Raw genomic sequence first — 16053 nt, 5'->3', positions numbered from 1 at the left:
ACCGCAACCTGGGCATGTGCCCCTGACCAGAATCGAACCCAGGACCCTTCAGTCTGCAGGCTAACTCTCTAACCACTGAGTCAAACTAGCTAGGGCAACTTTCTTTTTAGAGCAATTTTAGGTTCACAGAAAAATTAAGGGAAAGGTACAGAGATCTCCCATGTACTCCCAGTGCCCACACATACATAGCCTTTTCCATTATCAACATGCCTCACCAGAGTGGTGCATTTGTTATAAACAAGGAACCTGCATTGACACTTCATTATCATCCAAAGTTCACAGTCTACGTTAGAGTTTACTTCCATTGTTTCACATTCTGCGTGTTTGGACAACTGTGTAATAACAAACACCCATCATTATAAGCCATACAATGTAGTTTTATGCTAAACATTTTCCGTGCTGCCTATTCATACCAGCCTCCACACTAACCTCTGGCAATCCTAGCTATCTATTGTCTCCATAATCTTCCTTTCCCAGAATGTCATATAGTTGGAATCATGTAGATGGCTTTTTAAAAATTGGCTTACTTCACATAGTAATATGCATTTAGGATTCCTCTATGTTTTTTTTCAATACTTGATAGCTCATTTCTTTTTAGCACTGAATAATATTCCATTATCTGGGTATACCACAATTTATCCATAAACCTACTGGACATCTTGGCTGCTTCCAAGTTTTGGTAGTTATGAATAAAACTGTAAACATTTGTGTTTAGGTTTTTGTGTGGAAATGATTTTCCAACTGTTTTTGGTAAATAGTAAAGAGTGTGATTGCTGCTTCACAAAGGAACAATACATTTAGTTTGTAAGAAACCACCCAACTGACTTCCAAAGCAGATGTACCAATTTCCATTCCCACCAGAAAAAAATTGTTTTTATACTTCCACTATTTATGTGAAAAATAATACCACATATATCCTAAAAAAAAGAAAAAGAAAAAGTGAAGTGCTCTGAGATGGTAACATAGAAAACATAGTTGAGGAGGAAGATAACATTCACATGAAGTAGGTGTGAAAAAGGAAGGATCTGGGACTGAGAAAGAAGACAGTGGATAAAAGGGATGAAGAAATGTCTGGAGAAGCATGTAGAAAAGAAGATATATCAGATAAGTCCCAGAAAATGATATTTGTATTCAGAAATAGGAGAAATTTATACCTTTGTAATTAAAAGATGGGTTTGACCATCCATGCTATCGCAAAGGTAATTTTTTTTCTTTTTTTATGGCAGAGTAATATTCCATTGTGTAAATGTACCACTGCTTTTTTTATCCACTCATCTACTGACTAGAAGCCCATTGGATGAAGATTCAAGCAATAAGCCTTCCTTTCCCTGGCTGCCAGCACGGGTTTTCCTCCGGCATCTGGAACCCAGGCCTTTGGTGCTGCTGCAGCAGAGAAGCCAAGCCTCTTCAGTCTTCAGTCTTCAGTCTTCAGTCTTCGCTCTGCACCTGAATATGCAAATTAATCGCCATCTTTATTGGGTTAATTTGCATAGTTGCTCTGATTGGCTGGTGGGTGTGGTGGAGTGACATCAATTTGCATGTTTCTCTTTTATTTGTGTAGATGGGCACTTTGGGTGCTACCAAATCTTGGCTATTGTGAATAATGCTGCAATGAATATAGGGGTGCATATATTCTTTTGAATTAATGCTTTGGGTTTCTTTGGATTCTACTAAGTCAAATAAGCTGGTCAGAGAAAGAAAAATAGCATATGATTTCACTCATATTTGGAATTTAATGAACAACAGAACTACCACACAGAACAGAGACAGACTCAAAGGTAGAGAGCAAGCAGGCAGCTTTGTTGTATGTGTGCTGGGGGAGGACATTGGGGTAGGGATGGAGGGGTTGAGGAAAACAGAAAAAAAGAAAGAGAACTCATGGACATGGACAACTGTGTGGTGATGGCAAAGTTGATGGGGTGGGTGGAGGTGGAAGAGGGCATAGAGGGGATAAGTGGTGATGGAAAGAAGAAAGTAGATTTTTTTTAAAAAAAGGATGGGCATGGGCTTATATACTTGGTCAAAAACTCAAAAAAGTATCCTTCATGTTACATTCTTTTAAACAAATATAACACTTTTCCATGTTTAACAAAAATATAGCTCCATTTTCGTTTACCTTTATTCCCCATTTATATTATCAGTTTTTTTTCTTTTAAGAGAGACCTTTGCAATTTTATTATTTGTGATTATAAGACCCTATGATATTACTGGTAAAAAAAAATCAATTCTATACATTTTCTATACATTTTCTAACCACAACCTCCTTGTTCTCTAACTCAAAAAAAAAAATTATAGTGTTTTCTTGAAAGATAAAATTAAATCCAGTCTATATCCTGATGTGGTTTATCAAAGTTATTTTCGTTCTTAATCGATAATTTTGAAAAGTGTCTTTTGATTTTATAATGTGTAATTGGTAGTGCCATGTAAGTTGTTGTGATTGTTGATTTTATGGGGAAAGCTTGCCAAGTTTCTTTCATATCATCTCCCTAGTCACAGGAATGGCAAGTGCAAAGACCTGGAACAAGGTTCACTTCAGTGGTGAAAGAGGAAGGAAGGGTTGAATCCTCCTGGCATGTTGAAGGCAAGGAACGTGCCAGGGAAGAGGAGTTTAGAAATGTAGAGGTCATGTGGGGCCTTGCAGACCAGCACTGAGTAACTGTTCTCACCTGAGCCAAATGTGAAGCCAGTGGAGGATTTTGAGCCAAGGCCACTCATATACCATTACTTAACATTCTAACATTGCTAGCTGCTGTGTTTAAAAGCACTGCCAAGGCCACGAGAGGAACAGGAAGAACAATGTAAAGGTAAGGACAAATAAATAATGGCAACACCCCAAAAATATTATAAACATTTGCACCTGTTCTTTTGGGAACACACTATAGGGAACATTTTAAATACACCGCCAAATAAAAACTTTTTACTAACTGAAAATTATATCTGACCTTTGTCCATCTCCTCACCCTAGGAAGGTAATCTCTATACCATCTCTAACTGGATACCTCGAATATTCTAAAACTGATGGTAATAATGGAAGACATAACACTATTTCAATATCTCTGTAGAAATTTAGAGTTAACTTATCAAAAATGTAATAGTTGGATTTTCTTACAGGAGAACAAAATACTCAGCTTGATACAATAAAATTGTTAACTGAACCTTAAGTATTTATCCTATATTTTTTACATCACTGGAATTATTTGTCTGCTCTTACCTACAGACTGTGAAACCTTTAAGCAGAGAACCAAGTTCATTCCACTATATTATTTTCAGTTTTTAGCATAGTTACTGCTTATAGAAAATGTTTAATAAATATTTAAATAAAGGAGGAGGGGGTGATTTAGTCAGGCATCTATCATTTATCAGAAAATGGGGGGAATAGACCCACTGTGAGACAGAGTGTCATCAACCTCTCAGCCAACAAACCAATTCCCCAAATTGTTTACCCTCTCACTCTGCTGGCCATATCTCAGAGGGATTACACTTTAAACAGAAAGAGTAATGTAAGAATCTTTCCCTCTAGCAGTGGTTGGCAAACTCATTAGTCAACAGAGCCAAATATCAACAGTACTTCTTCAAAATAGACTCGCCCAGGCCGAAAACTGACTTCTGCGCATGGGCCGCGAAGTTTCAATCTCACTGTACGCGCGCCCGCATGTGGTATTTTGTGGAAGAGCCACACTCAAGGGGCCAAAGAACCGCATGGGGCTCGCGAGCCGCAGTTTGCCGACCATGGCTCTAGGGCAAGATTTCCCTCAGAAGGGCAATTTTACAATCAATGAAAACTATTATATTCCAAGAAGTTCTTTAAGCAAGTAGTTCATGCCGAAGTGAGTCTAGTAAGCTGAATTGTTCATTTAATAATGGTCTCCAGAGCATTCCACTGGGAGGCAAAAAGCAAAAACATTGCAAGCTTGTTTACTACGCTGCTGAGAGGTTGGAGAGAATAATTATTTCAAGTACCAGGTTTAGATTTAGACAGACCTCCATTTGAATCCTGGCCCTGCCACTGACAAACCGCTTACTAATTGCTTTAAATGTTATGGAAGAAACATAGGCAATCAACCAGTCAATGTTTATCTTACATATGGAAGATGGCTGAGGTACCAGAAACTGTGAGAGATTAGGAAATTTTCTTGGTCTTAAGAAACATTTTTGTTTCACGTTATATCAAATTTTAATATTATGAATAATCCTTATTAAGGTATATGCTTACCAAAGTAAAAAAGTTTGTTCTAAGTGTTTATGGAGACCAATCTTTAGTTCTGGAACATGAATTTCTATGAAGAGCTTTTAAAAATAACTGAATGAATCAGTAACAAAATAAACTTATTAAATAATTAAGTCAAATGTGAAAAACAATCATAAAACAAAAATCCCTCAATATTTCCCATTAACATTGAAACTTTTTTCCCCCTTAGAGGGAAATGGGGAGGTAAACCATCTATGCAGAAACAACCTGTGATTGAGGTAAATAGAGCAATAGGAGTAAACACCTGAACTCTCTTCTCGTGTGTTCATTCAATTGAATCAGATCCTATTTAAGAGCATAATTACTAATAAGAAATAAAACAAAACAAAAATCAATGACACATCTTCACAGACAAATGTTAGAGAACTATACACCCAAGGAAATTCTCAGAAACGTATTGTTGAAAACAGAATAAAAACATTCTCCACTGATTTACTTATATGAGTAAATATGGCAAGAACAGTATAGGATCAAATAGAAGCCAATAACTTTGAAAAGAGAGTTATTACCTTAATACAGTGATGATAGTCATAATTAATTTAATTATTTTTTATGAAGAATCCTTGAAAATTTCAAATTGGTCTAGCTTAGCTGAATCCTAATTATTTAAAAAAAGAGCAATTTTGTCTATTGGAATACAAATAAGCTAACACTTTCATGCTGAGAATAGGGGATGAGTTTTTACAAATTAGAAATATTTGGGGAAGGATAAATAGATTTATATAAACCATTATCAGCATAGGTAATGGTAATAAAATTAGAAATTATAACCTTCATGAGACTTTAAGCCAAAAAACAAAACAACAAAAACAATCTTTGTTTGGAATTTTAAATGTACAAGATATGAAAATTTTATCTCAAACACTCACGCTCACACACACACACACACACACACATAATTAGTGAGTCATCAGGTCTCATAATATGGTTCAAACAACCCTGGAGTTCCCTGAGATACTTTCAGGGGTTTACAAGGTCAAGATCATGTTCACACTAACAATAAGACAGTATTTTTTTTTTTTCACCGTTAACTCTTGCAAAGTTGTGAAATACAGTGTGGATAAAACTGTTTCCATCTTGACATTAATAAAGGCAGTCTTTCCAAACTAGATTGGTAGATTATATTCTACACTACCATGAACTTGCTGGCAAGAGGGTTGGGAGGAGCCAGTTTCACTTAAGTATGTAGTTGATGAAGAAGTGAAATTATTAATTTTCTTACATTTTGAATCTGGAGGACCTTACAAAAATATTCGGTGTGACAAAAAAAGAAGAATTTACAATGTTGCAATAGGTGTTTTCAGTAAAAATAGGTATTTTTTTTTACTTTGAGTTACAAGCTCAAATAACTGCTTTTAAAAAAAGAATATATATATTATTGATTTCAGAGAGGAATGGGGACAGAGAGACAGAAACAACAGTGTTGAGAAGCATTGATCAACTGCCGCCTGCACAACCCCTAATGGGAACCAAGGCGGCAACAGGGCACATGCCCTTGACCCGAATCAAACCCTGAACCTTTCAGTCCACAGGCCAATGCTCTATCCATGGAGTCAAACCAGCTAGGATTCAAATAGCTGCCTTTTTCACCGAATACCAGTTTTACTTAAAAGAATCGGTGACAGCCCTAACTGGTTTGGCTCAGTGAATAGAGTGTCGGCCTGCAGACTGAAGGGTCCTAGGTTCGATTTCGGTCAAGGGCATGTACCTTGGTTGCAGGTACATCCCCAGTAGGGGGTGTGCAGGAGGCAGCTTATCACTGTTTCTCTCTCATTGATATTTCTAACTCTCTATCCCTCACCCTTCTTCTCTGTAAAAAATCAATAATATATATATTTTTAAAAGAATGTGTGACAAATTACACCTATCAGATTTGGGTGCTGGGCAATTTCTGAAAAATAAACAAAATAAAAAATCCACTTCAAGAAAGCTGACAGTATTTGCCACCAATTATAAAATCCAATATTTGAAAAAGAATATGATCTTATAAAATTTGTAACTGCCACTATGACTTTGACAAATGTGCAATACTTAAGAATCTTCTAATGGGATTGGCAATATTTTTATTAAGTAATTAAATGTGTCAACTTTTACAGCATCTCCATAACTCAGTGAGCCAATATATTCCAAATGACCAATGCATGAAGATACAAAAGCATATATGGGCAAATAATATTTTCAAAATTCAAATTAGATCAATAGATTTTAATGTATAAAAATAAAAATGGTTGTTGTTATATTCTCTAATTTCACATTCTACATAAATTTTAAGAAACTACCATCTGTCACACTTTGGTGTAAGCAGCAAAGAGAAATATCACCAATTACCTAAAAATTACTTAATTCTCTTACCTTTTAATCTCTAGCTGCTATGTATTTGTCAAACATTTAAAAAATCTGCAAAAATGTAGAGCAACATCATTCTCCTCTTAATTTTTTTTTGGTTTAGAAAATGCAATGTTTTTTTTTTTAAATATATTTTATTGATTTTCCACAGAGAGGAAGGGGGAGAGACAGAGAGTCAGAAACATCGATGAGAGAGAAACATCGATCAGCCACCTCCTGCACATCCCCCACCGGGGATATGCCCACAACTCAGGTACATGCCTTTTGACCGGAATCGAACCCGGGACCTCTCAGTCTGCAGGCCGACGCGCTATCCACTGAGCCAAACCAGTTTTGGCTAGAAAATGCAATATTAATATAATTATTTTTGATGTGTTTTTGTTACTATCTAATAGTTTTATTGTTTAAGTGAATAATTTTTAAAGTTTTATTTTAATACAGTAAACATCTTATCTAATAAAAGAGAAACATGCAAATTGACTGTACGTCCACTACACTCAAAAGCCGCGCCCACCAGCCAATCAGAGTGACTATATGCAAAGATGGTGGCCAGTGGCCATGGAGCTGGAGCAAGCAGGAGGCTTTGTTTCCCTGGTGATGGAGGAAGCCAAGCGTCCCGCCTGCCCCTGCAGGCTGTGGCCTCCGCTCAAAGCAACAAAGTTTCAATTATAGAAGATAAATAAATCCTAGATACCTGCTTCCAGCCACACTCCACTGGGAGCTTGGGTGGCTGAGGGCTGTGGCCAGCCTGCAAACAGCCAACAGCCACTCACCCAGATTGGCCAGGCACCCCATCAGGTACCCCCACCCTAAAGGGGGTGTGGCCAGTCTGAAAACGACCCTCGGCTCCATACCCAGGCTGGCCAGGCACCCCAGGGGGACCCCCCAACCTGATCCAGGACACCATTCAGGGCAAACCAGCCAACCCCCCCACAAGCCAGGCTGACAGCTGCCAATACAGTGGAGCCTCTCCTGCCTCCCCAGAAGTGCTAAGGATGTCCAACTGCAGCTTAGGACTGCTCCCGCTGGCAAGTGGACATCCCCAAGAGCTCCCGGTCTGACAGAGGGATGTCTGATTGCCAGCTTAGGCCCAATCCTCCAGGGAGTGGGCCTAAGCCAGCAGGTGGACATCCCCCGAGGGGTTCCAGACTGCGACGGGGCACAGGCCAGGGTGAGGGACACACACCCCAAGTGCACAAATTTTTGTGCACCAGGCCTCTAGTAATATAAATAACTTGTCAAAACAAAACTCAACATTTTTAAAACTTTTTAAAGAATCAATGCATTTACAAAACCCAATGTTTGAGAATTTGTATATATACATGAATATTAGAGGGTTATCAATTGATCAATGAATTAATAGATAACTACTTAAATATTTAACATGATTTTTGGTTGTTGTTGTTGTTGTTTTTTGTTTGTTTGTTTTTGTTTTATTTTGTTTTATGGAGTCCATGATAAAGTTTTCAAGCAATATATTCTCTAGGAAGCAGGCATTTAAAACTGAAAATTTTGGACAAATTACCTTGTAGGTTTACATATGAGAGTAGTAGTAATTTAATTATCATAAAAATGCAATTCTTGTAGTGTTAGCTCATGGCAAGCCATGGAAAAACATTTACACAATTTATCACATATTAATTCCCTTTAGAAAAACATGTATATCTATATTTTTGTATATAGTTTTACAGATATAGATGTTCTAAATTTGATAAATAATAAAATGCATTTACACACATTGATGATAATGACACACACATTAAAATTTTAATAATTATATTGAAATATTAAATTGTAATGTTAATATATATTTTAATTTTTAAATTATAATTATTTTGAAAGTAATTGTTATTTATCTATAATATTTAAAATAATTAATTTTTTCATTGGGAGTAGTCACTATATAGGAAAGCAAAATAGAAACTAATAAAAATGGTTTTCTAATGGTGTTTTATTTTAAATACCTTTTTACTTTTCAATAAGAGTTGACATGCAATGTTATATTTGCTTTAGGTCTATAACCCTGTGATTATACATTATATAACTTACTAAGTGATCACCCTGATAATCTACTAGTAAAGCCCATCTGACACCATACACAGTTATCACAATACTAGAGGTCCAGTGCACAAAATTTGTGCACGGAGGTGGGGGGGGGGTCGATCCCTCATCCTGGCCTACACCCTCTCGCAATCCAGGACCCCTCCAGGGATGTCTGGCAGTCAGACACAGGGATCAGGCCAAAATCGGCAGTTAGACATCCCTCTTGGAATCCTCGACCATTGGCTCCTAACTGCTCACTTGCCTGCCTGCCTAATCACCCCTAACCCCTCTGCTTGCCTGCCTGATTGCCCCTAACTACTTGCCTGCCTGCCTGATCGCTCCTAACTGCTCACCTGCCTTCCTGATTGCCCCTAACCACCTCTGCCTCGGTCCCCGCTGCTACGGCTTCATCTGGAAGGACGTCTGGAATGACTTCCAGAAGGTCATTTAGCTGTCCAGTCTAATTAGCATATTATGCTTTTATTATTATAAATTATTGACTATATTCTATATGTTATACTTGACATTCTTGTGACTATTCTGTAACTACTAATTTATACTTCTGAACCCCTTCACATTTGTCACCCATTTCCCCAAACGCTTCTCCTCTGACAACCACCAATTCTCTCTCTGTGCCAATGAGTTCATTCCAATTTTATCCAGTTTTAAAATTTTGTTTCTTAGATTTCACATGTAAATGAAATTATATGGTATGTGTCTTTCTCTGACTGACTTATTTCACTGAGGATAATACCCTCTATTGCAAATAGTAAGATTTCATTCTTTCTTTTTACTGAGTAATATTTTATTGTATATATGTGCCCAAACTATTTTATCCACTTGTCTATTAATGGGCACTTAGGTTGCTTCAATACTTGGCTTTTGTAAATAAATCTATATTAACATATGGGTCATATATTCTTTTGACTTCATGTTTTGGTTTTCTTTGGATAAATCCACAGAACTGGAAACCATGGGTCATAACACATCTATTTTTAATCTTTTGGAGATTTTCTAGACTATTTTCAATAGTGGCTGCACCAATGTGCATCCCTACTAAGTACATAGGTGTTCTCTTTTCTCCACACCCTCCCCAACACTTGATGTTTGTGGACTTACTAATAGCCATTCTGACAGGTGTGAGGTGAATGCTCATTGTGGTGAATTTGCATTTCTCTGGCAATTAGTGACATTGAGCATCTTTCCATCTGTCTATTGGCCTTCTGTGTGGCTCTTTGGAGAAGTGCCTATTGAGGTCCTCTGCCATTTTTTAATTACATTGTTTCTTTTTTGGTGTTGAGTAGTATAGATTTTTCTTTGTTTTGTTTTTTACTATTTTTATCCTTTAAAATTTATTTTTATTGTTGAGGATATTACCGATGCCCTCCATTTTACCCTCTGCCCTTCACTCTTTATCAGGTGTATCATTGGAGAATATGTTTACATATTTGAAAGTGGGTTGTCTTTTTATTTTATTGATGATTTCCTTTGTTGTTCCAAAACTTTTAGGAAGAAGAAGGAGGAGGAGGAGAAACAGGGAAACAAAATGGAAATAAATACATACCTATCAATAATCAATTTAAATGTAAACAAAGAATAAAAACCACATTATCATATCAATAAATGCAGAAAATACATTTGATAACATGCAGCATCCAATTATGATGAAAGCTCTCAGCCAAGTAGGAATAAAGGGAACATATCTCAACCTAATAAAGGTCATATATGACACATCCACAGCCAACATCATACTCAATGAACAAAAACTAAAAGTATTACTCTTAAGATCTGGAACAAGACAGGGATGTCCACTTTTACCACTCTTATTCAGCATAGTACCGAAAGTCCTAGACACAACCATCAGAAAAGAAGAAAAAATAAAGGCATCTAAATTAGAAGGGAAGAAGTAAAACTGTCATTTTTTGCAGATGACATGATACCGTATATATAGAGAACCCTGAAGACTCTACCAAAAAAAAATTACTAGAATTGATAAATGAATTTCAGAAAGTAGCAGGATATAAGATAAATATCCAGAAATCAGTTGTATTTTTATACACCGATAATGAACTGTCAAAAACGGAAACTAGGAAAATAATCCCATTTACAGTTGCATAAAAAACATACCTAGGAATTAATTTAACCAAGAAGGCAAAAGACCTGTACTCAAAAAATTATAAGACACTGAAGACATCAATTGAAGAAGATACAAATAAATAGGAGCACATACCATGTTCATGGATAGGAAGAATTAACATCATTAAAATGTCCACACTACCCAAAACAATCTATAGATTCAATGCAGTTTCTATCAAATATACAAATATACAAATAGCATATTTCACAGAACTAGAACCAACATTCCAAAAATTTATATGGAACCACAAAAAACCCTGAATAGCCACAGCAATCTTGAGAAAGATAAACCAAGTTGGAGGAACCATGCTGAGGCAGGTTAGTGAGAAGCTAGATAAATTCCTTGGCAAGTTGGATAGGGAAACTGAGACAGATGGCTGAACAAACTGGCTAAGCAATTTCTAGCTAGAGACAGAACATCACTTCCTAAAGATAACATCTAGGTCTCAGTTGTATTTCAGCTCTAGGAGACATCAAGGGCTATCTTAGGACCAGCTGCATTAATTAATAAATCCTGGCACCAACCAATCAGTGAAGACCAGGACCCTGAAACAACCATCCTAGAAAACTGATGAATATTCTAGAGACCCTCCTCTGACACCTCCTGTAAGATCTCCACCCGTAAGAAACTTTTGGACAAAGAACCGTGTGCTTTCCCCATCCCAGGAGCATGTCCTCGCCTCCCCCTCCCTTTTTCCTTTCCCACTGGCATGCACTCTTTGGGACTCCACCAATGCTTGCAACCAAGACAGCAATGAGCAGTGGTAGTTCATCCTGAGCAACCCCTCTGAGTCTGTACCCAAGTCTCCTTTTCTCTGACTTCTTGATGAGCCAAAGCAGACTAACCCAGGCCCATTTCCCCAAACCTTTCTTGTTCCGTTGTCTTCAGCTTTAATAAATTTCTTCTAAAATTTACCTGGACTCGTGCTGTGAAAATTTTCCTGCAGGAAGTCAAGAACATACAACTACTGGCTAGTCCTAGGCAGACCTGTTCGGGATCAGGTCCTTTTTCCTGTAATAATGCTATCAGATATCAAACTATACTACAAGGCCATGTGACCAGAACAGCACGGTACTGGCATAAAAAACAACACTTAGATCAGTGGGACAGAATAGAGCCCAGAAATAAACCCACCCCTTATGGTCAATTAATATTTGCTGAAGGAAGCAAAAACATACAATGTGGTAAAGATAGTCTATTTAATAAGTGGTGTTGGGAAAATTGGACAGATATGTACAAAAATGAAAGTGGACCACCACCTTCTTATATCATACACACAAATAAACTCAAAATGGATTAAAGACTTACATGTTAGACTGAAAAAACACGAAAATCCTAGAAAAATACATAGGCAATAAAATCTTAGGAATTTTTCACAGCAACATGTTTGCCACCCTGACCGGGTTTGGCTCAGTGGATAGAGCGTCGGCCTGCGGACTCAAGGGTCCTGGGTTCGATTCCGGTCAAGGGCATGTACCTTGGTTGCAGGCACATCCCCAGTGGGGAGTGTGCAGGCGGCAGCTGATCGATGTTTCTCTCTCATCGATGTTTCTAACTCTCTATCCTTCTCCCTTCCTCTCTGTAAAAAACCAATAAAATATATATTTAAAAAAATATATGTTTGCTGATATATTGCCTTTAACAAGGGAAACAAAAGAAAAAGAAATGAACAAATGGAACTATAGCAAATGTTTCATTCTTATAATACTTAGAAAGTTTCATTAGCCTGAGAGGGTTCATGAGGCACCACCTTAAATCTTTCTGTAACCTGAGCACAGATTTGCATTCCAACTTTGACTGTTTCTTTACTTTAAACTATATCTTAATGTTCTAGATCTGATATTTGCAAATACTTAAAAATAATACCGATGGAAAAATTATTTATGCACACTTCAAATAATTATAAAAGCGGTGTTTATTAAAATACATTTCATTTAAAAATGTAATAGGATCACTGTTAAAGTGTGTATAAATTTTGGGGAGACACTGTATAACTACAAGCAATAGATATAAATAATGTTCACAGAAAGTTAATTTCCACTTATATGATTCTTAAGTCAAAACGTGAACGTTATTTTTAACTTAATGTGATGATTTAATCTTCGTTAAGTCATGTTAGCTGTCAGAGCTTTGAGTTATCCAATTACGTAGAGAAAATCCTTAGTTAATAAAAGTTTATACAATTTAAGCTTACCAAGACTATTAAATCTCACAATCATAATGTATTAAAGTATATGTCACTGTTAGATATTCAAAGGTAATCTGTAGGCATTCTACAGTAATAATGAATGAAAATCTCTGTAGACATAAAAGGTAATACAAAAATCAGGGACAGCACATTATACACAGGATGTCCAAAGTTTATCTTCACAGAGCAGCTTCACTGCAACTAAAATACACCAAAAAAATAAATTAAATGGACATACTGTCTAAGCACTCGCTTCCAAATGGGTGATAACAAGGAGCTTATTCAGATAAGAAAGGAATATGCTAAAAGTATTGTTGGGCAGTTTAAATAGTTGGCAAAACGTCTCTACTATAATTTTAGGATGTGTTTGAAGATAAATTTGGTTATTCATATTTGAATATGCATTGACAATGACATAATAGAAATTTATTGCATTATACTAAATGTCATTAAGTAAAAATAAGGTGTAATCTACTTAAACCATATAATGGTTTTATCATTAATTAAATTTCTGAAAAGTACTCATTCATCTTATAAAATATTTATATTCTTTAAAGTACTGGTGAGTAAATTAATATTGGCCATCTTAAAACATATTTTGATGTTAGAAAAGTTATAGAAATTTCAAAATATAACCTATGGCACAGTCATATAACGAATAGAATAACAAATTTGTAAGAATTGATAATACATATATTAATTGAAAACATACTTGAGTTGTGATGTACTGAAATATTTAATTTGAAGTTGTAGATATTTCATTATGTAGAAAGTTAATAGTAAAGTTATATGACAAAAATGAAGGGGGACTTAATAAGCTTTTTAATTAAATTTAAAAAAATAATGAAAATTCTTAGGCTCTATTCCCAGAAGTGGGAATGCTGGGTTAAACAGCAATTCCATTTTTATGCTTTTGAGGAAACTCCATACTCTTTTCCACAGTTATAAGTCTGCATTCCCACCAGCCTTGTATGAGGGTTCCTATATCTCCACATCCTCACCAGCACTTGTTGTTTATTGATTTATTGATGGTAGCCATTCTGGCAGGTATGAGGTAATAGCTCATTGTAATTTTAATTTGCATCTCTTTGATGATTAGTGATGTTGAGCATTTTTTCATATGTCTGTTGGTCATCTGTATGTCCTCTTTAGAGAATTGTCTATTCAGTTCCTTTGCCAATTTTTTAGTTTAATTGTTTGACTTCCTGGAGTTGAGTTGTATGAATTATTTGTATATTTTGGAAATTAACCCCTTATCAGATTAATATATGCACCCCTATGTTCATCCCAGCATTATTTATAATAGCTAAGATTTGGAAACAGCCCAAGTGCCCATCAGTAGATGAGTGGATTAAAAAGCTATGGTACATTTACACAGTGGAATACTGTGTGACTAAAAAAAAAGAGCTCTTACCTTTTGCAATACCATGGATGGAACTAGAGTGGAGATTATTATGGTAAACAGAATAGAACAGTGAGAAAGATATAAATATTATATTATCTCATTTATATGTGTACTATAATGAACAAAATAAATAACAAGTAAAATATGACCAGGGACATGGATGCATGGAACCAAATGACAGATTTCAGAGGGGAGAGGTGTGGAGAGGAGACAGAAAGAGATTAACCAAAGATCATATATGCATATACACATAGCCCATGGACATAGACAATAGTATGAGGAATGCCTGGGTCGGGTGGGGGCTGGGTAGAGCAGGACAGAGGAGGGGTAATGGGGAACATCTCTAATACTGTAGACAATTTAAAAAAAGTGTAAAAAATAATGAAAATTGCAGTATTGCTACCATAGCATATACACACTTCTAAAGAGATTGTATTTCATAACAATTGAAGATGTAAATGTTTTTCAGTCTTGTTACAAATAAAGGACTGAGACAGAAGTTTAGAGTGAAGAAGGAAAGAAAGAGGAAGGAAAGAAGGAAGGAAGGAAGGAAGGAAGGAAGGAAGGAAGGAAGGAAGGAAGGAAGGAAGGAAGGAAAGAAAGAAACTGATAAGAGGATGAGGAGGAAGAAAGTGAAAGCAAACTTTAATATTGCAATGTCACATTGTTTATAAACAAAGCCTTTGAAAAAATATAAACTCGAATTTGAATTACAGGTCAACATTACTCTATGTGACTTTAACAAAGAAACAAACAAAAATACTTTCCTCATGTAAAAAAGCTCAAAGGTGCTTGTGAGAATTTTAAAATATTATACAAATAAATACATGTAGCATATAACACTATCTCAAGAAGTGGAAGCAGTAATACTGATAGTAATACAATTTTTATAACTAGAAAATTGTGTTTCAACACTGTAAAATAAAGATAAAAATCTTTGTTCTCAAAGACTTTATACTGTGTTATTGGTGTTCCTAGGCCTGCAAGAAGAAGGTACATAAATTGTGTAGCTTAAAACAATGAACATATATTCTTTCACAGCTCTGCAGGACAGAAATATGAAATCAAGATGTTGACAGAGTCGATTCCTTTTGGGGGTCTCAGAGGAATACTGTGTTCCATTCCTCTTTCCTAGCTTCCAGTGTTTTTCAGCAGTTTTTAGCAAGGCCTCGGCCTATGGCAATATAACTCCAGTCTCTGCCTCCTTTACATGGCACTCTACTTGTGTCTTTTCTCTTCTTCTTACATGGATATTGGAATGGTGATCCAGCTTACTCCAGTGTAACCTAATCTTGACTTACCGTATTTGCCGGCGTATAAGACGACTGGGCGTATAAGACGACCCCCTAACATTTCCACTCAAAATACAGAGTTTGTTATATACTCGCCGTATAAGACTACCCCCTCTTCCGCACACCTTCCACACACCAAATAAAAGGTAAAACAATATCAGATTTGATTTTAACATTTTAATTTATATTCAAATGCTTATGACATGCAGGAAAACTGTCACAAGGCTGTATGTAATCAAACATATACATAAAAGAGTGCAAGTTTATTACCGGTAAACATACCGGTAATTCACTAAAGAAAACACACTCTATAGACTGGTACCATAGATGCTTCTCAGGAACACAGGCAAGCAGCCCACAACCTAGAGGGACTGTCAATGATAGAAGTAAGAT

The sequence above is a fragment of the Myotis davidii genome, unplaced genomic scaffold (assembly GCF_000327345.1).
Source record: "Myotis davidii unplaced genomic scaffold, ASM32734v1 scaffold419, whole genome shotgun sequence".
Classification (NCBI taxonomy): domain Eukaryota; kingdom Metazoa; phylum Chordata; class Mammalia; order Chiroptera; family Vespertilionidae; genus Myotis; species Myotis davidii.
The sequence above is the reverse complement of the archived record's forward strand: the minus strand, read 5'-3'. Positions refer to the sequence as shown.